Source organism: Papaver somniferum, unplaced genomic scaffold (assembly GCF_003573695.1).
Source record: "Papaver somniferum cultivar HN1 unplaced genomic scaffold, ASM357369v1 unplaced-scaffold_133, whole genome shotgun sequence".
Taxonomy (NCBI): domain Eukaryota; kingdom Viridiplantae; phylum Streptophyta; class Magnoliopsida; order Ranunculales; family Papaveraceae; genus Papaver; species Papaver somniferum.
The window spans coordinates 6650547-6672794 of record NW_020622492.1 but is presented as its reverse complement, the minus strand read 5'-3'; the positions used below and the strand labels follow the sequence as shown (position 1 = coordinate 6672794).

The 22248-nt window shown below is 34.0% G+C and overlaps 2 long non-coding RNA genes across 23 annotated transcripts; both read right to left on the bottom strand.

Moving 5' to 3' along the window:
- Positions 1 to 1768: 1768 nt before the first annotated feature.
- LOC113333526 lies at positions 1769 to 2933 on the bottom strand. Its single transcript, XR_003352111.1, has 3 exons — positions 2086 to 2933; positions 1941 to 2004; positions 1769 to 1825 (listed from the first exon to the last, which is right to left on the bottom strand). It is a non-coding gene; the product is annotated as an uncharacterized LOC113333526 (long non-coding RNA).
- Positions 2934 to 15474: 12541 nt separating this feature from the next.
- On the bottom strand, positions 15475 to 19503 carry LOC113333704. Of its 22 annotated transcripts, none has more exons than XR_003352222.1 (9): positions 18814 to 19172; positions 18660 to 18708; positions 18198 to 18572; positions 18051 to 18114; positions 17852 to 17919; positions 17338 to 17758; positions 17154 to 17255; positions 16350 to 16454; positions 15475 to 15843 (listed from the first exon to the last, which is right to left on the bottom strand). It is a non-coding gene; the product is annotated as an uncharacterized LOC113333704 (long non-coding RNA). The 22 variants fall into 22 exon arrangements; XR_003352221.1 differs by having other exon boundaries at positions 18051 to 18110; XR_003352212.1 differs by having other exon boundaries at positions 18051 to 18572.
- Between the last annotated feature and the right edge of the window lie 2745 nt (positions 19504 to 22248).

Sequence of the window (22248 nt, the reverse complement as noted above, 5' to 3'; positions counted from 1 at the left end):
CACATTATCTTAAAAAGTATGAAACTAACTATAGAATCATCACTGATGCCTCTCTAATAAATTATAAAGTCATCCAATGTTGAATCCTTAAGTTATACCTAAACTTATGAAATTAATGCTCCGATCATGTCAGTTAATATTATCCTACAAGTGAATAACACAGACTACAATGAAAAGGAACAAGTGGAATAGTATAATTATGTGCGCATTATAATAGGTGTACAATTATGTACACATTAAGAATGAATAGGTGTATAATTATGTAGATATCAAAAATGAATAGTATAAAAGTGATTTCTGAATTTCAACTGCTATATAATTAGAGAAAATGAAAAAATAGAGTAAAGGGAAACAATTATACACAACCATATAAAAATAAGCAAGAAAAATCCAAAGACATAAATTCAACGAATGAAAAAAATCCTTTCAAATGTTCATCAATCATTCTTTGAGATGCATCAGCTGTACAAACATACCAACGACGGGAAATAATATAACCATGTTCTTCAGTTCTCACTTTCCAGTGCATTTCACAAAGAATCATAACCCAATTCAGCCTCCAGCAACTTGAAGGCTAAACTAAATAGTAACTTAAACAATAACAGAAAATTAATTTTAGTTAAATTAACATCTCCATTAGACTTACCCACTCACTTATTTCATTATTATGTTCATAAAAATGATTCTATCTTAATTCTAGTAAAATTGCATTTGATTGCACCTTTATGGAGAAACATCACTCATATTATGGCACACATGTAATTTTATTAAAATGTTTCATATCTTTACCAACAGACAACTAACTTTGGTAGTACTATTAGTTCCTTAGTTTTATTAATCTATGCTTAGGAATTTTTTTTGAGTTTATAGACCTTGACTAAGAGTACTATTAGACAGTAGACCGTAGTTATAGGTTGGTTATGCAATTTAAACTAAAGGTCTTTGTCTATTTTAATAACTGATTGAACCTTTATACAATACTCAAAAAGCTATGGCATGAATAAAAAGATAAGAATTCATTCAATTTTGGAGGAGACCGAAGTATAGTTGGTTAAAATTCAACAATATATCAATATAAACATGTAAAATGTCATATATATATATATATATAAACGAGAAATTGTTTAATCAGGATGTTTTTACCTAATTTCCCAAGAAGTCACAACCCCAGGCTTCTTCACAAGGATTTAATTGTACTCTGTCCTTGATGTCTGCATTCCGATCAATACAACAATACAGGTAAGAAACTGAATGATTCATATGCCTATGTTGTACAAATGCATAATCTGGAATGTAATGGCAGTCAATTTCCGCATAGTGGCGCGTACCTGTTACATTTTTGGGTTATATAACTAACAAATGACGCTTCAAAAGAATGCATCATAAGATGTACAACTATATGCACACTGAAAATTAACATGTGAACAGTTATGTAAACATTAAGAAAATAAGTGTACAACTATGTACACACGAAAAATCAACGTGTACAATTATGTACATGTTAAATATCAACATACGTACAACTATGTGTACATTAAAATTCAATAACAAAAATGTGAACAAACTGGTTTCCACAGACTCCTTCATTCAAATCATGAAAATTACGTTCCAAAATCCACTGATAATACCTCCATTAGCTTAATAAATTAAAAAGTCAATAGTGATAGATAGACTTCGCCCCACATTTTAGAGAATGAGTCTAGAGCTTATGAGTCATGTCAGTCGAAGTTACAGTAAATTGGCGTAACTAAATTAAACTAGAAAATACCTCACAAACAGGCATCTCTTCAGTAAGTTATTCGATACGTGCAGCATTTTCCAGAACCTGGGGGATAGAGACGAATTCGCATCCATGTTGAAAATTTGCATCAAAAAAAGAATAACTATGACACGAATTATATTCAAAAATTGATGTACTGTAAGAGTTTATGACAAACTACCTTCTCTTCTATTGTTTTTTTTTCCAAAACTATATGTCCTCCAAGAGCATCATAACTGATGTGCCTGCAGATTCCCCATCACTAGTGAATATCATCAATAAGCATACTCGGATATAAGAAAAAAGCAATTCGGTATGCTTCTTACCACTAAAAATAAAAATCAGAAGAACTATGACCATCCAATCCGCTAGGATCCCACCTATACCTACACCGATACTGACTCCAACATTAACATCGATTGTATAAGCACCGCCAAAGTGTTGTTGGTTACAGGCATTTCAAGTATTGGATGCCGTCTCTTAAAATTGCAGTAAAAAATTGAAGCTGCATTATCCATTATCACACCTCACCATAAAGACCAAATAGCAAAAATGTTGTCCTTATATACGTTCCTGAAAACAAAATTCTAGCAACCAAGCACAACACTCTTATGTTTAGAAACTGGGACGGAGGCCTTCGCATCGAATCTATAACTAGAATAAGCATAGGAACATAAATTCCACCACCCACTCCTCATACACTTCCAAATGTTGATGCACTAAATGCAATAATTGAACCAACTACTATTCATTGTCCAAATCTCATTTCCTACACCATATATAAAAATCAAATTTCACAAATGCTTTCCTTATAAACCAAAAATTAAGAATGTAGCTAGTAGTACCAATTACTAAAGAGTGTTACCAAAAAGGCCAAACCTAAAAAATGAAAGGACGGTAAAAAAGAACATACCTATTCCTACCACCGCATTACTGTAATTTTTTCATAACACATAACAAAAATGATTGAATTAGTAAGAATTGGTATGTGATTCGTCATATAAGAACCAAAATTCGGAGAAATGTGACGTAATAGACAAAAAAAATCTCGTGAAAAATCAAGTCTAAATGCATGCATTGTAGACGATCAAAACCAACGAATTCTCAACAAAATTTTAATTAGCCTCGAATAAATCTCATACTAATTAAAAATTCCCAAAAACATGTTACAAATTTCATCGATCTGGGAACTTAAACACAAAAGCACGTATACAAATCTACTAATCAGATTAGCATTTGATAACTAATAAAAGCGAAACGAATACCTAAAACATCACAAAAGAAATTGTAATCAGAATTCCAAAGAATTCTTACAAAAAAAACTATTGCTCATCTAAATCTAATGAATTTGGATAAGATTTAGATGAAACTTTATCGGATCTGTTTGTTTTAAGATCTTGTTTCTGAGGTTCTTCGAGGTTGAGAGAGAAGAGAAAGATAGAGACACGTAAGCTCAAACTGAAATTTTGTCAAATCTTATAACGTTGTCTTATCTTAAACAGAAGTAGATGGAGGCTCTTTCGAGTTTCGATATGAAACAGAAAAATTGAAACTATGAGATTTTGTTGATGGGTACTTTTGTCTTCAAAAAAAATCTATTTGGACTGAATTGTTCGTAAACGGACGGACTCGTCTAAGATTAGGTAAATTTGGATTTCACAGTACTAGGCTTGAGAGAGCAGGACTAGATTGTCTAAAGCCCAACATATTTGGGACTAAATGTTAATTTCTACTATTTTTATTGCCTAATTTGTATTTGTTAGTTCTTGTACTCTTACTAGTTTTGTTACTTTTGCGTTTTTCTAGGCTACATACATAAAACTCGAGACTACAAGCAAAACACAAATATTTTGGTGAAACTACAATACGGCACCAATCAATAGTTACACAAGCTAGCCAACAATAATTTTCATCTATGTCGCTGATCATTTTCTGGACAAGAGACTACTATTATGCAGGGAACACTCTTAAAGTTTTTGATAAGATTTGTCGTCATTTGTGATAGACATGTTATCCATGATTGGTTAATGTTAAGGCTAACTATACCTCACATTATTTCTCAGCAGCAAACTGCCTTTGTTAAAAAGAGGCAAATTTTAGATGGAGTGTTAATTGCAAATGAGCTGATAGATTCAAGACTAAGAAGTGGAAAACCAGATATCCTTTGCAAAATTGACTTTGAAAAAGCCTTTGATCATGTGAATTGGGGATTTCTTGATGAAATCTTTATGCTCATGGGGTTTGGTGAAATATGGAGAAGATGGATAAGATGATGTGTGGAGTATGTCAAATTTTCTGTTGTTATTAATGGCAGTGCTACTGGTTTCTTTACAAGCAAAAAGGGTATCAGGCAAGGTGACCCCATTTCACCTTTCTTATTCTTGCTAGTTGGTGAAGCTTTATCCTTCATGATTAAAAGGGCACAAGAACAAGGCTTAATCTATGGTTTTCAAGTTAAAGATAATGGCTTAGATATCAGTCATTTGCAGTTTGCAGATGATACCCTCATCTTTATGGATGCAGATGTTGAGCAGGTAAAAAACTTGAGACTTCTTCTTCTTTATTTTGAAATGCTCACTGGTCTCAAAATTAATTTTGCTAATAGTCAAATTTATGGAGTTGGGTTTGAGGGAGATATAGCTATATTTTCTTCAATTTTGGGTTGTTACAGTGGCTCTTTACCAACAACTTATCTTGGAGTACCTCTAGGTGATAGATGTGGGGAGTTGCTAAGTGGGATAATATTATTGAAAAGTTCATTAAGAAGTTGGATGGATGGAAAAAACCTCTTCTTTCAAGAGATGGAAAAATAACTCTCATTAATAGTGTTCTTGCAAGTCTTCCCGTGTATTACATGTCTCTCTATGAGATGCCAATTTCAGTTGTTAAGAAGATTGAAAAAATTATGAAAGATTTCTTATGGCATGATAACAAAGGCAGAAAGAAACTTCATTTGGTTAAATGGTTAGATTTATCTAGAAAAAAGAAGGTTGGTGGTCTTGGAATAAAGAACATTAAACATGTTAATCATGCTTTGCTCACAAAATGGTCTTGGAGATATGTTGTTGAAGACAAGGCTTTGTGGAGGTCAATTGTTGAAGAAAAATATGAATCTGGTGTTGTTTCTTGGGCTTCAAAAATCCCAAAATGTACTTATGGGAAGTCAGTCTGGAGGGCAATCATGAAATATCATTCTACCTTCCTAAAGTATGTTAGATTCAAGGTAAACAATGGGCTTTTGTGTAGATTCTGGGATGATAATTGCTCTATCAACACCCAGTAAAAACTTGTTATCCTAATTTATATGTTGTTTCAAGATCAAAGAACTCTCTTGTTGCTGAAGTGGGTAGTATGGTTGGCACTGCTATCAATTGGAACCTGCAACTTCCAAGAAGACTTAATGCTGCAGCTTCAGTGGAATTAAATCTTTTAAATGCTGACTTGAATAATTTCAGTTTTAACTTGAATGTTAATGATGAATTGCAGTGGTCTCTCAACAGAAACAATCAATTTTCTGTTAAATCTGTGTATGAAGCTCTTGATGCAGATGATGCAACATAAGTGACAGGTCCAATTTTCAATCTAATTTGGAAGCTCAAATGTCCTCCCAAGATTGGTTTCTTTCTCTGGCTGATTGCTTACAACAGGCTTCCCATAGGAGATTTATTAATCAGAAGAAATATTGATGTTCCAGCAAATTGTCTTTTCTACAATGAGGAACAAACTACTTCTCATCTTTTGCTCCATTGCAACTTTGCAACTCAGGTCTGGAATGACTTTATGAAACAGTTGAATTGGTTTTTCTCAATGCCTGCTGATGTTGGTGCTGTGCTTCATGCTTGGGGTTTAATTCAAAGAGATAAAGCTTCAACTGTTGTCTGGAACTTAATTCCTGCAGCCATTATGTGGAGCGTTTGGAAAGAAAGGAATGCTAGAGCTTTTTCTAATAAAAGTTGCAGTGTCAGAGCTATTATCAACAAAGCAGTTTACTGCTTATTCTCTTGGTCTCTAGATATTAAGGATTTTGAAGGGGTGAACTCAGCTGAGGTTATGAAACATTGGGTTGATGTCTATTTTGCGCATTAAGTTGGTAGTCTGTTACCTCTTATGCACTTTCTTTCTTTCTTAAGTTGGTAGTGTGTTACCTTCTTTTGCTTTCTTGTTTTCAGGGTGGTATAATCCTTTCATAACCTCTTCTTTTTTGATCAATAAATCTCTTCTTTGCCGATCAAAAAAAAAAAGTGGAAGTTCAAAATGGATTTGGATTAATAGTGAAGCAATTGGCTATACAAAAGAGTTCGGTTGCTGACTAAGGACGTGGACGGTGTACAGTAAAACATCTATGAAATATTAGGCTTGGGACCACCCAAATCCTATTATTTTAAAGAGATATTACTTAATCGATAAAATAATAATTTATTATTTTATACATATAATATATTCTCTTAGGCTAGTTTATTATTATATATGACATCTATGGTGCAGGAAGGTTTGTTTTTCATAGATTAGGTGTTGCTATTCAAAAGGGAGTTGGCGCTCAGCTTGTCGCTCGGCTGCCAACTTAAATCTCTGGTGTGTAATTTCGAATAGAATATAAAAAGTATTTCACTAATTTTCATCTACCCTTATTTTATAATAATAATATATTAATTTAGAGAATAATTCTTAATTTAAAAAAATTCCTTAGAAAAAAAATGAGAATGTCCATATTAAAAAAAAGTATCTTAGGATAAATAACGAAATATATTTTTAAAAGTGGAAAATATGGAAAAAGATAAAAAAACATTAACAAAAATATTTTTAGAACGGCATGCATTTATTTTTAAATTAATAAATCTTATTAATTTCCATGAAAAAAGATTTTTATACAGAAATTTTTTGTATTTAACGTACAATTTACAATTCAATTTAGTCACAAACAATACAAGCTTCTAAATCACTAGGATGTCTTCTCATCTCAAAGGTGTATGAAAATTATTTTTTACTAGTGTGTAACCCGTGCTACATACCGGGATCGGTGAGAATTGTCGAATGGTGTGGCGGGGCTTCGCCCCGCACCCGTGGTCCAAATGCATTGGAACGTCTTTACATCAAAAATGCATTTTGTTACTCGAAATATCGAAACCTAATATCTGACAATCCTGAACTTTGACATGTTTTTGCAGGCTTCTTATAATATTTCGAACCTTCATGTTTCGTCTTTGTTAAACTTGGAGGCCCAAATGATATATGCATGATCTCATATTTATCATGTGTGGTGCTGCATGTTTCTATAGAGTGGAGTGGAAGTCCCTATAAAGTGGAATATGATAGTATATTATCCAAAAGAAACAAAACTTAACTCAAATTAACTAAATATATTAATTTTGATTCAATTGAAGTTTAATGAGGCTTAGACTATATGATGCTCAGAGTTGTATAAAATTTTGATATTCAATGAGAACGCTTATCTATTTTATTTTATTGAAAAAATAAAAATGAGAACACTTGTTCTCCATAGCTCCGTATAAACTCCTACTTAGTTCGGAAAGACCTGAACGAAATTTGTGTCAGAAAATAAAAGTAATATCTTGTAAGGTTAATTTTTTCCATGTTTTTTTATATCTTCTTAAACTTGATTTTTGAATCCTCGAAAAGGTAAATTTCTTGTAGAGAGAAGTCTGACCGTGTAACAAAAATTATATACTCCTTTAGTGGGTAGGTTATTACGTTATTTATACATAAAAGATGGAAATAAATATAATTCCTTGCTGTAATAATTTAAGCTTTTTCGTAGCCAAAGTATTTGGTATTGCATAAGCTGTGGGGTCTAAGATAAAATAGAGTTTCAGGTGTATTAAACCACAAAACTATTCGAGCACAAACCTTTTCAAGTTCAACCCAACAAAACAAAAGCATCAACAACTGCTGACGCTCGTAACTAAATTCCCTCAATACCTCTTTTACCTCAGTTATTAGGCCTTCAACTTCCCTAAGCAATTCTCTCACCGGAATCGAATTCGAATTAAAATGAATAAAGTCAAACTGTGAACTCAGTGGCTGCATGATATCGAGAGTTACCTTATTCTCTAGTATCTACACTCCATACTTTTCTCTTTAATAGAACGCTTTACAAATCGACATTGTCATTATGGATGCTATGTTTAGTATGTAACCCGTGCTACGCACCAAGTGTTGTGGGAACTGTCGATTGGAGTGGCGGGGACATTTATATTACGGACATCAGATAGTAAGGTTATTTTGTCTCATTCTTTGTATTTCCCATTTCTAAAATCGGTGATGATATATTACACAAAGATATGCTTTCATTTTAACTTTGCAACATAAGACTCCCATTAATACTCCTTCGCTACTCCTTCAGAGAATGGTTTATTTGTCTCCACAATTTTGGTGAAGATACAATAACAAACTCCCATTATAACTCACACTAATAATTGTTTTCTCCATCTCCACAGTATTAGTACAACTTCAATTCTGATGCAAATTTTAATGTTCTTGTTTCAGAATCCTCAAATTCAGAAAACAATGAGTTCGGATAATATTAACAAAATAGCAGAAAACACATTAGTTCCTTCTAACCTCCAAACATCTACTTTACCGTAAGTCAGAAGATTTCTTAAAGTTTAAAAACTACATCCTGCACATGTGCTAGCTATAGTTGTTCCCTTGTGCAGGCTAAACTGCACCTACGTATTGGCACAAAACCATCCTATAATTTCATGAGAAACAACTACATTCTCCAAGTCCCTAAAGCCAATTGGAAGTAACTTAACACGTTACTCATTCTCATAGAGAAACCACTGCACGTCTAAAATGTGAAAATCATTGGGTCCATTCTTAACATGTCTATGAAATATGCGTAAATCAAAAAATTGTTTTAGAATCATGTAATACGGGAACTTGACAGATGTAGCAAAATATATGGCCTGAAATTATAACTCAAATCACCATTTTCTTCATTGCAGATTCTAACAATTATCTAGCTTGTTGCAAAGTAGAAACTAAGAACATTGGTACCACATCGAGAAAATGAAAACACAGAAATGTAAAGCGACGACATCCAAAAATTAGAAAATTTTCCTTATAAAATTAATAGAGAAGAAGATGTTAAAGATCTAAGTGAACATATTAACATAGCATATAACTAACCAAGCAAACCTTCAACTTAAGCATTCTATATTAATGAAAAAAGTTTAGCGCACCAACAATACACAGTTATCAACATTGCATATAAACAACCAAGCAAACCATCATCATATACGCTCATAATTACCTAAGAGTTCTGTTATACCTGTTGAGAATGTAGCACATACGAAAATCACGAATTCCAATACGCTTACAAATATGCATAACAATACATCATCCAACGAAAAATAGATACTGCAGGTAAGAATATCGTACTAAAATTAATATAAGAATAATGTAGTACTACCATAAAACAAAAAAAAAATTAGCTCAAGTTTTCTAAAACATAAGCTCTGGATGCTCAAAATGCCAAATTCGAAACTAAACTCTAATTTGATATCAAGTGCCCTAACTATCCCATTACATTCGCCATGGTTCGGTCTATATTACAATACATAAACTGGGAATTTTCATAGTTTTGCTTATGAACAGTGGTCTTTGTATAGTAATTTGCCGAACGTTCTTTTTTTATCATCGTAATTTCCAACTTCGAATTTCCATACACTGCTTACTTAAATCCCTTGAACTATCCAATGTCATCAACCCACGTCGTACTACAGTTTTCACCAGCACCACCACCAGCACCGATCAACACTTCTGCTTCAATCTTTTCTTGTCCTAACTGCGTTATAACTAACCGTGTACCCTCAATGATGTCTTATCTTCTGCTTATTTTTTTTGAGAAGAACAATAGGTATTCCAGCTTTAAATTGTAGCTTATGACTTGGTAATAGAAATATTTAGTATCTTTCCGCCTTAAACATATAAGAATTGATTACATCTCTTAAAACAGCGAATTCAATATAATGTGATTTGTATCTTCTGCTATATATTTTTTTTTGTATCTTCTGTATTTTTTTCTGTTATATACATCATTTTATTGTTCATTACCATCGATGAGATTCAATGATCATTATGGAAATTTAGTACATTTGCATACAATAGATTTTTTATTGAAGTACGCACCTAAATAGGGAAAGAAAACACCGATCCTTAAAATTGAAACGGGAAACAGTAACTAATGGAAAAGCCAATTCCTCGAGTTACTTTTGCACCACCTTTTATTGCATAAGCAGTTCCGGAACAACCAAAGCAACGAAACCTGCTTTTTTCAAGTCCACCTATACAAAGAACCAAATAATAACATAATAACAAAGATTTTGTAAGACTTATGATGGACCTCTCAAGTATCACCAAACTCATACTCGGCTTTTATGACAGTCTACACTGGAAGCACTTTACAATCTTCTGACAGCCTACACTGCAAGTACTTCACGATCTAATGCTAGAAACATCTCAGTGTACACGCTGACAGGTTCAACCACATGTTCATCGGATATATTTGTAGGATTAGTTAATGAAATACATCCATGTTCAACTTATTTTTTTGTAACTGTAGAGGTGCAGAATCTCCTCCTCCTCCTGTTCTACATGTATCGACTATTATTCAACAGATCCATAAACCAAAAGTAGCAAATATACACTCACTAAGTAGTATAAAAGACAATTCACCAACGCAATATTAACTTGATCACCAAGAAAACTTCAAGAAATAATTTTTTTCACAAAAATAATATTTTTTTGTCGCTAAATTTGGCATAAGATAAATTTGGTTCTCCGGGTGCTAAATTTAGCATAAGATAGATTTGTTTCTCTTCTCGACGCCATTGCTTGTTAGGAAACTAACATAAGAGTGTAGAACATTATCTGGTAAATAGTACACAAATGATTATTAACAAATAAAGTCGGTAATTCCGTCTATTTTTTTATTTTTTAGATAAATATTTAGCATGGAAAACAATATAAGGATAATTAAGATGCTACCAAAGATTTTCGCACATTTTTTTATAATGAAAATTAATTTTATGGACCTGATTTTATTAAAATAATGTAAATATGGTATAAGAATTTTGTTAAATTTTCGAACAATCTGAAGCATTAAATCGAACCAATCCCTACTAAAAATTAACGGCCAGAAAATATAGGGGGTATAACCTTTTTTTCCAGCCAATCAGGAACGAAGGTTTCGCTGATCGGCCAATGAGAGGGGAGGTTAGCGCAACTCTCATCGTGGAATAATAGATGAGTATTTAAATAGAGGCTTTGGTATCACCTTGTCCCTGCGCATTAAATGATTTACCTTTACTTCGTATAGATCCAATCTTGGTTGTCTGGGAACTGCTTGTAGATGCAATCTTACTGCATGCGCTAAAAATACATTTGTTTCAAATAAAAATAAAACCAAATTACAATTAAATGCACGATGAATGGCCATATACATATGCACAACCTGCGTTTGAGCCAAAAGATATTATATGACTTCTCTTGTCACCCTAAGTAGTAAACCATTTGTTCAAGAGTTGCCCGCTCTAAATGTTCATATGTTCCCTGTAACCAGTGTAAGTTTATATTTATGTGCTAATCTGATCCTGCATATGTGCTCCTCTAATTGTTTTGCACTCAATGTATCTGGCTCCATGCATAAACAATAGCCAAAAAATTAGTGACTTCGACTAACAAACACAAAAAATCACACCATGTTGCTCAAGGATAAAGATAAAAAAATAACCACGATTATTTAATTTTTAAAATTAAGTATTGATATTTAAACCATTTTTTTGTTTGCTAAGTATCGAGTAGAGGTTGAGATATTAAGTATATATACATATTGTCAAGAATCATTAAGTTGGTCTACTTGTAATTATATTAAATTTTGTTTATACAGGTTGTTGAACGAAAAAGTTGGATCTACTTGGTATACCTTGCGTTTTTACCCTGCATCCGCAGTTGTTAGTACCAACAAAGAAGGAGTCTGGGAGTCGACTTTCTACGAAATAATGGAAATATTTAAGCAGGTATAGCATCCCACTATTAGTGGCAATTACGCAAGTGTCTACTTATGCCAAGTTCCTTAAAAATCTTTGTACACGAAAGCATAAGCTTAATGTCAATCAAAAAACCTTTTTCCTGGTCAAGTAAGTTCAATCCTTTTAAACCAAACACCCGGGCCTACGCCCGGAGCTCAACCTTTATCGTATGTTGTTTGGTCGGTTTGTCTGTATTCCCCAGAATATTTTAATCAACATGTAAGTTACTCAGGGCTCACATGACGGGTATTTAAAAAGCGAGGTTGTTATATCATGTTTAATTAGTCGGGTCACAGTTTTCGGGACCTTCGGCGCACGACATTAAGAACTGCCCAATGCTTAGCTGGGTCTTGCAGTCCTGGTGTTTTGTTTGTATCATAAAATTAGTCGGGGCCTATTGACCCGCCCGTGATTGAAATATCTGGGATCGAACATAGTCCCGATATTAAATTAGTAGCGATTTAGTTGAAATTTAGATATTTAACATATAAATTAGTCGGGGCCTGTGATCCCGGTAGTTTGGTGGTCGGATCAAATTACCCAAGCCTACAGCCGTGGCCCTTTAAATAATTTTGGAAATTAATATTTGGCATTAAGGTTAACTGCTTTTAATTAGAAAATTAAGTTAGATTAAGAAATCTGGTTATATTAGGAAACTCAGTTACGACAACCCAGCCGTGTTTCTCGTTAATACCTAGGTTAGCTTTATCCATAGCCAAGGCATAATCCCAGCCGTTATAATATAGAAATGCAAAGGTCAATAAAGCTGCATTGTCGTTGAAATGATCCACATTTTTTTGTCTATAATTTTAGTCCCAAGAAAACTATCAAAATGATTCGCATTTTTTAGTCTGAAATTTTGGTCAAAGTGAGCTACTAATTGAAACTCTAAGTTCTGAAACCTGCCACAGTGGAGGTTATGGTTCGAACTTCGTTGTTGACACAACAACTCCTTTTTATTTGAAGGAGTTTGGATGTAAAGTCCAGGGACCGCTGCTCTGACTATTTGAAGGTGTTTGGATGTAAAGTCCTGAAACTTTTGCAATCAGTGGAAGAGCAAGTCTTAGGGTGGAATCCATCCATCTTCCACGCCACCTCAGTATTTGGAATTGTGGATGGAAGCGCAAGTGTAATGGTGGAATAATAGAAACGCTGTTCTTAATGGAGCTAAAACAACACAATTAAGAATGGAGCTAAAAAAACGCAATTAAGAATGAAGATTTTTTTTTCGGCCGTTAGATTTCAACAACTCATTTTTAATCTAAGGATAAAAAGAAAACGCAATTAGGAATGAAGCTTTTTTTTCAGCCGTTAGATTTCAATAACTCATTTCAAATCTACAGATAAAAGAAAACGCAATTCTTAATTGCGTTTTTTTAGCTCCATTTTTAATTGCGTTTAACGCTGTTCTTATTAGCGTTTAGATGGATTCCACGGACCCTTCCACCAAACCATGGAACCTTGCTTGGATTTTCTGTGAAAAATCCCAACTTGGAAGCCACTAGACTTGACATTCCAAGAATTTTCCACATTTGGAATAGGTTGGATTCCACCATAAGACTTGCTCCAATTATAGATCCACTTGACATCAATACTAATTTAACGGTAGGTGCTCTTTGGAGTTTGGCCCGAAGATAAATTAACAGATGTTCCGACCATCAGACTTAGTTAGAAGATCAGGTAATATAGTCTAGGTGTACTGATTTTTATAGTCACTCACTCCACGGTAAATACCAATTCCGGAAAGCAAGAACACTACAGGCCAGGGATCTCACATAGGGCTGCACAACGGGTAGGGTGGATAGGATATGGCCTATATCCGCCACCCTACCCGTTTACCGGCGGTTAAGAAAATCTTTAACCGCCACCCTACCCGCCAAATAATGGATAGGGTAGGATACGGTTAAAAAACTGGCGGATAGAGTAGGATTGACGGGTAGGAAAAGGGTATGTGCACTTCTAGGTAGGGTGGGTAGGATATGGCCTATACCCGCCACCCTACCCGTTTACTGGCGGTTAAGAAAATCTTTACCCGCCACCCTACCCGCCAAATAGTGGATAGAATAGGATACGGTTAAAAAACTGGCGGGTAGAGTAGGATATGTGCACCCCTAATCTCACATACGATTCCAAAACTTGAAAGATATGAATTATAAAAAAAATATACGGAGAACTTTGTTACAAATATCCTCCAATAGATATATATATATTATACTAATACTGTCCCGGACTATCAAAAAAACCAAAAAAAAAAGAAAAAAGATTAACACCTTTTTTCCCTTGTGATTACTCCTTGTTTAATGATTCTCTTTTCGCGATGCAGCTGTATTTCCATGCTTCCTAGGGCACTGGGAGCTCTTGTCCTGTCATTTCTGTCGGTGCACCATAGGCAAGTGGCTATGCCTCCAGACACAAAGAAAATAAAAGCTTTGGTCGGAGAGCCGAAATGAGTTCTGAATCTGCTGCAACTTTAAAAAAATTAAGAATTAAAACTTGTCTTGTCATGCAGTATAGGAAGCTATCTGATGACATACATATTAATGCACTCTTAGAGCATCCACAGTCATGGAGTCGACCAAATGCCAAATAGCAGACCAAAAGCTAAAAAAAATTGGCATTTTACACTGAGCAACCACAGTCGTGGAAGACTATTTTTAGTCAGGCGGAAGTATAACAAACGCCCCAGTTCAGGCGCACTTTTAATGACCGTCCCAGTTCAGGCGCGCTTTTAATGACCGTCTCATTCAGGCGCATTTTTAATGTCCGCCTCATTCAGGCGCACTTTTAATGACCGTCTGATATCAGGCGCATTTTTAATGTGCGCCTGATTCAGGCGCACTTTTAATGTCCGTCTAATTCAGGCGCACTTTTAATGATCGCCTGATTTCAGGCGCACTTTCAATGACCGCCTGATTCAGGCGCACTTTTAATGACCGCCTGATTAGTGAATTTACATAAATATTAGCCACTAATCTTCTTCTAATAACGTATTAGCCCACTAATCTTCTTCTAATAACGTATTAGCCCACTAAACGAGTGAATATACCAACGTCCCATTGGGGCGTACATTAAAGCAACGTCCCATTGGGACGTAAAATATACCAACGTCCCATTGGGGCGTACAATATAACTACGTCTGTGTTGGGGCGTATGTATTACATGCGTTTGGTTAGGCGGAGTTTATAGATGCGCCTGATTCATACGTTAATTATACTTCCGTCTGATTTCATACGGTCACTAAAATCTCGTCTGCTTTCATACGCTATTAATACTTCCGTCCCACTATATTTCGTTTAGTCTGGGTTAACGACCACATTTGGTCTCAAACCCTAATTTTGGCGATCAAATTTGGGTTTGGTCCCTTCCGTTGCGGCATATTTTGAGACCAAATTTGAGTTTAGTCCCCAAATTTGACCGTGACTGTGGTTGCTCTTAAGGAGGTTCTTCTATCAGTATTCTTCATTTTTATAATGCAACACACCGTGTGTGTGATAGTATTCCGTTCATGCGCAACGCCAATACTCTTATCTGATAGTATTCCGTGTATCCCCATTATCCACTGACACAACAATACACTCATCCCTTGCATCAAGGACAACTGTAATGGATTTTAACTTTATGGAAAGTTATATAAAAATGGATTTGTGTATATAAAAGAGTCAATGAATACCAAAGGAAGGTATAACTAATTATTTTTGTGTCATGTACAAACCTGCAGGCTTCGGTAGAAGTAGGACTAAATATCTATGACAAAATTGAGGAATGTAAGCATGAATGACATCGACCAACTACAAATGAGGTAAAGGTTTATGGTTTCAATCCAACAATTCTGCTTGTTTATATCCATTATGTTCTTGCTAAGTATTGTTCACCTGGTTTCTGTCCATCAGCTGCAATTGAGAGTGCTCACATGGTGGCAACCCGAAAGGCACTTGCTTAGGAGGCTTCCGACTGCAAAATTTATCCGGACCTTGTAAGGATGCTTTTGAATCTTTAGACTGTAAACTTCCTCCCTTGGTAGCTACAAAATACCTTCAAATAAAAAGGAAAACAAAAAGCTGGTAACTATAAACAGAACAAAGACTGGCTAATAACCGGATATGTCTCGACGTTTTCTCACCCAAATGCTACAAAATACCTTCAAAGAAAAAGGGAAAAAAAATAAGGATATGTTTCTACATTTTCTCACACAAATGTTAATTACACTATAGCCAAAAACAGAACAAAGACTGGCTAATAACCGGAATAGGGAACGGAAAATACCGCACATATATAATTTTTTTTTTCTTTCCATTTTATTTGAAAAGTTACATATCATACAACTAACCAGCTGGCATTAGCCCAGTTGGCCAGGGGTTGGGCTACCAACCTATAGGTTTCGGGTTCAATTCCCGCGCTGATCGTGTCAAAAAAAAAAAAAGAAAAAAAAATCATACAACTGACTGATACTGGGTTAGATCTTGAAAATGAGAAAATTGTCACGAAGGTAGCAGATTGACTTTGGAAGTAGAAATTTAATAAGGACGACAACTGCAAACCTCTTATCGAGCAAGTGTATTTGGAAAATGGGTGCACCGTGCTCAGTTTTCCAAGCTGGATATCATATATGACTCGTTTTATCCACTCAGTCTATACACCATTGCCTGAATAGAAATTCAGCAAAATTAGTTTAAAAGTAGAAGACAACGAATAAAAAGAAACAATTCCTAAGAAACATATTCATTTTGGTGAAGAGACCTTAAAGCCTTCTGTCCTGTTGCCAATTGGAGCTTTCTTTTAGATTGTAAGTACCTTAAAATGTAAAGATTTTTTTCCCTCATGGGTTAATTACTAACTGCAGTGAACAAAAAACACAACAGCTCTTTCCTATTACTTCTTAGTTTTGCAAACGCGTAATGACCACTGAATTGTCTTGCCCTGGCAACTTCTTCTAACCCCAATAACTAAGAAGTTAGAGAGAACATGGTTAGCAGTAGTTGACAGGATATGGCAACTCATCTGAAAATACATATACCAAGAACCCAAACCCGACCTCATCTCAAACCATAATAAATTAAAAAATGTCGTCATTCATAGCCTCTAATACAACATATAGATATCAGAGAATGCTTCTTTAAAATTATGTTGATTCAACAATGTTTCCATTCAACAAAAACTTAACGAAATTTCAGGCAAGCAATACCAAACTGATCATGTGTGGCTTTCCATTCAAGTCTGTCTATAAAACTGTGAGGTGATAGTAGTTTTGAGCAGCAAAAGCAGCACTCGGCGAAGGGCAAAACTAACGAAAACTTATTCTACGCAGATTTAAATGTAAATGCAAAAAGCTAAAACATACGTACATCAACTGGAGCAAAGAAGCAACACCTCAGCCAGAACGAAGAAGCAACACCTCAGCCGGAACGAAGAAGCAACACCAGTAGGATAAAAAACCGTGGTTCTACCTACAAAAAAGCAATAAGAATAATTAAAATTTTGAGAGAAAAACATCTCCCAAATACTAAGAAAAATAGAGAATTTACTTACGATCTCTCATTCATTCCGGATATGGCTGGGAAGGGCATTTGCTTACAGGGTTGAACGGCTAAGTACTAAGTGATGCTAAGATTCTTTCCCAGTAACATAATCAGGAAGATAAATGAAGTGAATAGAAATTATTTATATATATAGAATGGTGGTTGTGTACTACAATCACATATAAAGGGGGTCTTCGATCTTCTGTACTTTCAACTTTGTCACTCTTGTACACCAAGAGTTTGCATATTAATCCAGGAGGCTATTCTTCCTAACTGTACCCGAATATTGTTACTGCATCCTAACTCATCGATATTACTTATGTTATTGTAGTCATCGAGTTCAAGTTTACTGGGTTTAAAGCATCCTCGTTAAAAGTAACACTCCTTTATCGTGCCGATATTTCTTAGAGGACATGTCTCAATGGTGCTTTCTGCAAAATATCTCAGTTAGTTAGATCAAAACAACCAATATAAATTACTATATACATTCAAAGAATAATATCAATATATAAATTACTACGTACATGCAAAGAATAATATTGATATAAACCGAAGGCTCGACTTTTAGGATAAGCATTAGATCAGCCAGTATCTTAAAAAAAGTAAAGAAAAAAAATAAGCATGTATCTTCTCCTACTTGCAAGACCATGAATAAAAGAACGCAATCGAAATATAAAAATAAATAAAGATGGCATCATCGAAACAATTGTAATATCACTATACCCAGTTATATCCTAATTTTCTGAATTCTCCTTCGGAAAATCCAACACATGCAGCAAGAGCCTAGCTTGAAACAATAAAACAAAAAAACACCTTTGAAATTAAGTTGTTAAAATTATGAGCCTGCCGTGTTTTTAACAAAACGCCTACCTTTTAAGTTCAGATGTTAAGATGAGCATGCACAAATTTAGTATATCCTGTAGAAAAACCTGGAACAAAAATCAACAAACCCCAATCAATAAAAATAAACTCAGAGAACTCATTAAGAGATAACTAAAAAAAACCAATAAATTTTAATACGTTTCGATGCATGAATCCATTAAGCGGCACATCTTTCTGATTCTAAATCGTTATATTATGATTACTGCCGTCCCTATACAAATATTATATTAAATTAGATTTTGTAAGCAAGATAAATTGTTAGGCTTCAAGGGAGTTTAAATCCTCAACAAATTGAGATTGCGAGAGATGTCAAACTGTTTCCTGCGCCTTCCAAGCTAGCCCAAGCTTCCTGCAAATAATTTTCTAAAAACAAAACACATAAACCAACGATGCAGTTGAATAAGAACAACATAATTCATTATATTGAAGTGGAGACGGGAACGGACTTACCTCTCTGCATTCATGGAAAAAGGGGAGAAGGATCTGACTTCAAAGTTCCCTGTAATGCATAAGAAACTAATCTGATTAATGAATCCACGATGAAAAAATAAAAAACTGAAGTACAAAAACTAACCAAAAAAAGGGTAGAAAATTAAGTACTTACTGAGTATTTGATTGTCGTATTGAAAGAGAGCGAGAGAGGATATATGAAGGTTGGTGGCAAAGCGGTGGTGATTCCAGAACTCGGGAGACTAAATCACATTCTGTATACACACTTATCTGCAGAAGTGATACCCTCTTTTGGTCATCGCCAAGCCTGACGGATGAGATCAGAACTTCAGCCAATCGATCGTCAAAGTAAACATCCTGCAATTAAACAATAGATCAAAAGAAGAAGAAGAAGAAGTGAAGATTAGGGTTTTGTAATGTGAATTAAACAATAGATCAAAAAAAGAAGAAGAAGTGAAGATTAGGGTTTTGTGATGTGAGAAAAGAGAAGAAGCGAATTGTTCACAGATTAGAAATTACGGAAATAATATTTCGAAAGGGTAAGAATACATATTTAATGCTTGATTTACCATAATAATGTTTCGTATGATATTTAAGTCTCGTGTTTTATAATTCCTAGAATTCAATATGATTTTTTTGTCTAACAGACTATTTAAAATTAAACTCATATTATGTTTTAAGTTTGTATATGATTTCAGAATAGGGAGAAATCAGAAAATTCTTGGAAAAATATGAAAACCTTTATGTAATATGGGACTCGTAGGAAATTTTAGACATCTTCAAAGCCTATGGTATTTATTCAAGTTTCATAAATTGATTAAGAGCGTTGTCGCACCAATCTTTCATTGAATTGACATTCTTTAAATTTCTAAAGCTCATGCATTTATTTTATATACTCTCATCTCTGTTGGTCCGCTTAATTATTTATTTATTTTATTTCATCAGCCAAAGCGTTATCGAAATTATGATACATTATATCTCTAAAAAAGAAATTGTCCAGTTACTTGATTTTTTAAATATTCATTAATCTCAATTAAGTCATGTGGCTGTGTTGGGTATTTTTTTAAGGTAAAATAATCGGGAACAATGAGCTTTTTTGGTTGTTGAATGGTTTTCTCTTGATTTTTGTTTTCTCTCCCCTGCCTAAAAATGGTTTCTACGTGGAAATCATCAAACTAAGAATAAATTGGATTTTAAATAATATAGAGACAATAAAATCACAAATACAAAACAGAAGAGATTTTTGAACTTTGGACGGTCGGATAACATTTTGAGAGACAAACGTTGTATCCGACCATCCAAATTCCATCCAAATTTTATCCTAATCAACGACATCCGACGATCCTAAGGTTTGTAAGCTGTCTCATTATCAATTTATCGGATTTCATCCCTAGACCATTCTTTATGCTAAAAATGTAAATATCAAAAAACTCAAATGCTAATAAAGTCCTTATAATAAAATGTACAACCACACGATTTTTTTTCTTTAACATCGGGACTTATAACACATGATTTACCAGTTTTACAGACACCTACTACAACTACACGATCATTCGATTTAAACATTTTATTCTCCATATACAAATAAAACGCGCAAAAAATCTTTGAAATCAACAACCCAATTAGTAAGATCCACAAAATAGAATTAAAGTAAATCATCTTTCATGGTCATTGAAGAACTGCGCAGAAAAACTCATATAACCATTGTAAATCATATGGATAATAACCTGTATGAATCATAAGATGAAAAATAATGATGCATGTGAGATGACAATTAGCGAGGATAATAAGAAGACAATAAGCTACATCGGAATTATTAACTATTAAGGCACAAAAAATTAGGACTTTTAAGATGAAAACTGTTACAAAAATATAAATGTTGTAAGATGAAAAATTTCTCAATAGAAAATTTATTATGGTTTAGTATACATCTTCGGGACTCAAATAATTCATTGGTACAAATCATCCGGATTTAAATAATTCTTTTGCACAAATCATCTAACATCTTATACAACTAAAGTGATTGGTATAATACGAAACTTTAAGAACTACATCACTGAAAATTACTAAATAAAATAAAATAAATCATCAGAAACTCTTAGTTTCAAAGTCTACCTGTTCATTTAAAACTAACAAGATACACCATAGGGTTGACCAATTAATTATAACATGTTCTCGGCTTTGAAATGTAAAATTTGACCAATTTTCTAGTTTTACTTTTCCCTGAGTTTTAGCTTGTGATTGTAATGGGAATCTTAGGGTAGTTCCTTTGGTACCAAATATATTTTTTTTACCAAGCCACGTGGATGGATAAATGTGAAAATCAAAGCAAAATGAAGGCTTTCTAGGGTCCAACTGTTTTTTTATAATATAAAATATTTTATAGGATAAAGTTAAAATATAAAATATTATATTTATATAAAATATTATATTTATATAAAATATTATATTTATTTGAGATAAAACAGGATAAAATGAGTAAAGAAGTTGTAAAATAATTTTTGGAAAACCTAAATTAAACCGGGCGATGGTGGAAGAGCCACGGGCGGTCGTAGAAGACCCTCCCACCGATTTTGTTCATATACGTAAATTTAGTTGGTCTGCGTGGTTTTAAATGAAACGCGCTTCTTATCAAATACAAAGTGAGAACCAAATGAGAACAGAATATAGAAATAACTATGAAGTTCCGCCAGGTACTAAAGAAGGTCTGTTAAATCTAGAGCTACATGACCGTGGTTTTTCCTTATATTGTTCTATCTTGTTAGAATGTGGGTTTGATATACATTTGTTTACAGAGTAAATTCTAGTCGATCCCTGTAACTCTTTGATGAGTTGTTGATGGGATGTTATTGTCAATGAAGGTACTGAAAACTCCTATTTCCGCTTCTGCCGTCACCATAAGGAGTTGTATAACTGGATTGAGCTAGGATATACGTGTCTAATCACATAGTCATGTGAGGAAGCAAAGATTAAACAGATAAATACTTACTAAATTCAGAGAACAGGTAATCCTCCAATTCGTGTGGCTTTTTGTAACTCGTTGTTGCGACTGATGCCGATATGTAAACTAATACTCTTATAGAGTCTCAGATCAACTATTAAACACATTAAACATAAACAGGTTTACCCAAATTAAAGAAGCAGGCAAATACTTAAGTTCTGAACCCCGAATGTTTGACACATCTTATATAGCTTGCCATTAAACAATACCGTTGTAACCCAGCAGGAAGTCAAAGAGTTGGTGGTGTTAAATAAGTAGAAAACACTCGAAAAGTAATAGCATCACGTCCACAATGTAGCATATTGTGATATCCGAGAGGAATGGAAAATAAAAAGTACGCATATAATTAAGTTATTTTGGTGATCAGGTACGGTTAGCAGAATGATACAACAACATCGTGCAAATAAATAACCTGCAAGCAGAAAGTAGAAGAATCATGATTTTTAATAGTATCTAGGTTGACTTTGAGAACGAAAAAAAAATAAAATCTAGGAAAACCATAGGGAAGTAACAAATATTAATATGAAAAAGGAATCCCTTACCTTATCAGTTCACAAGAAGAAACAAACAACGACTAAATCGTTTCCT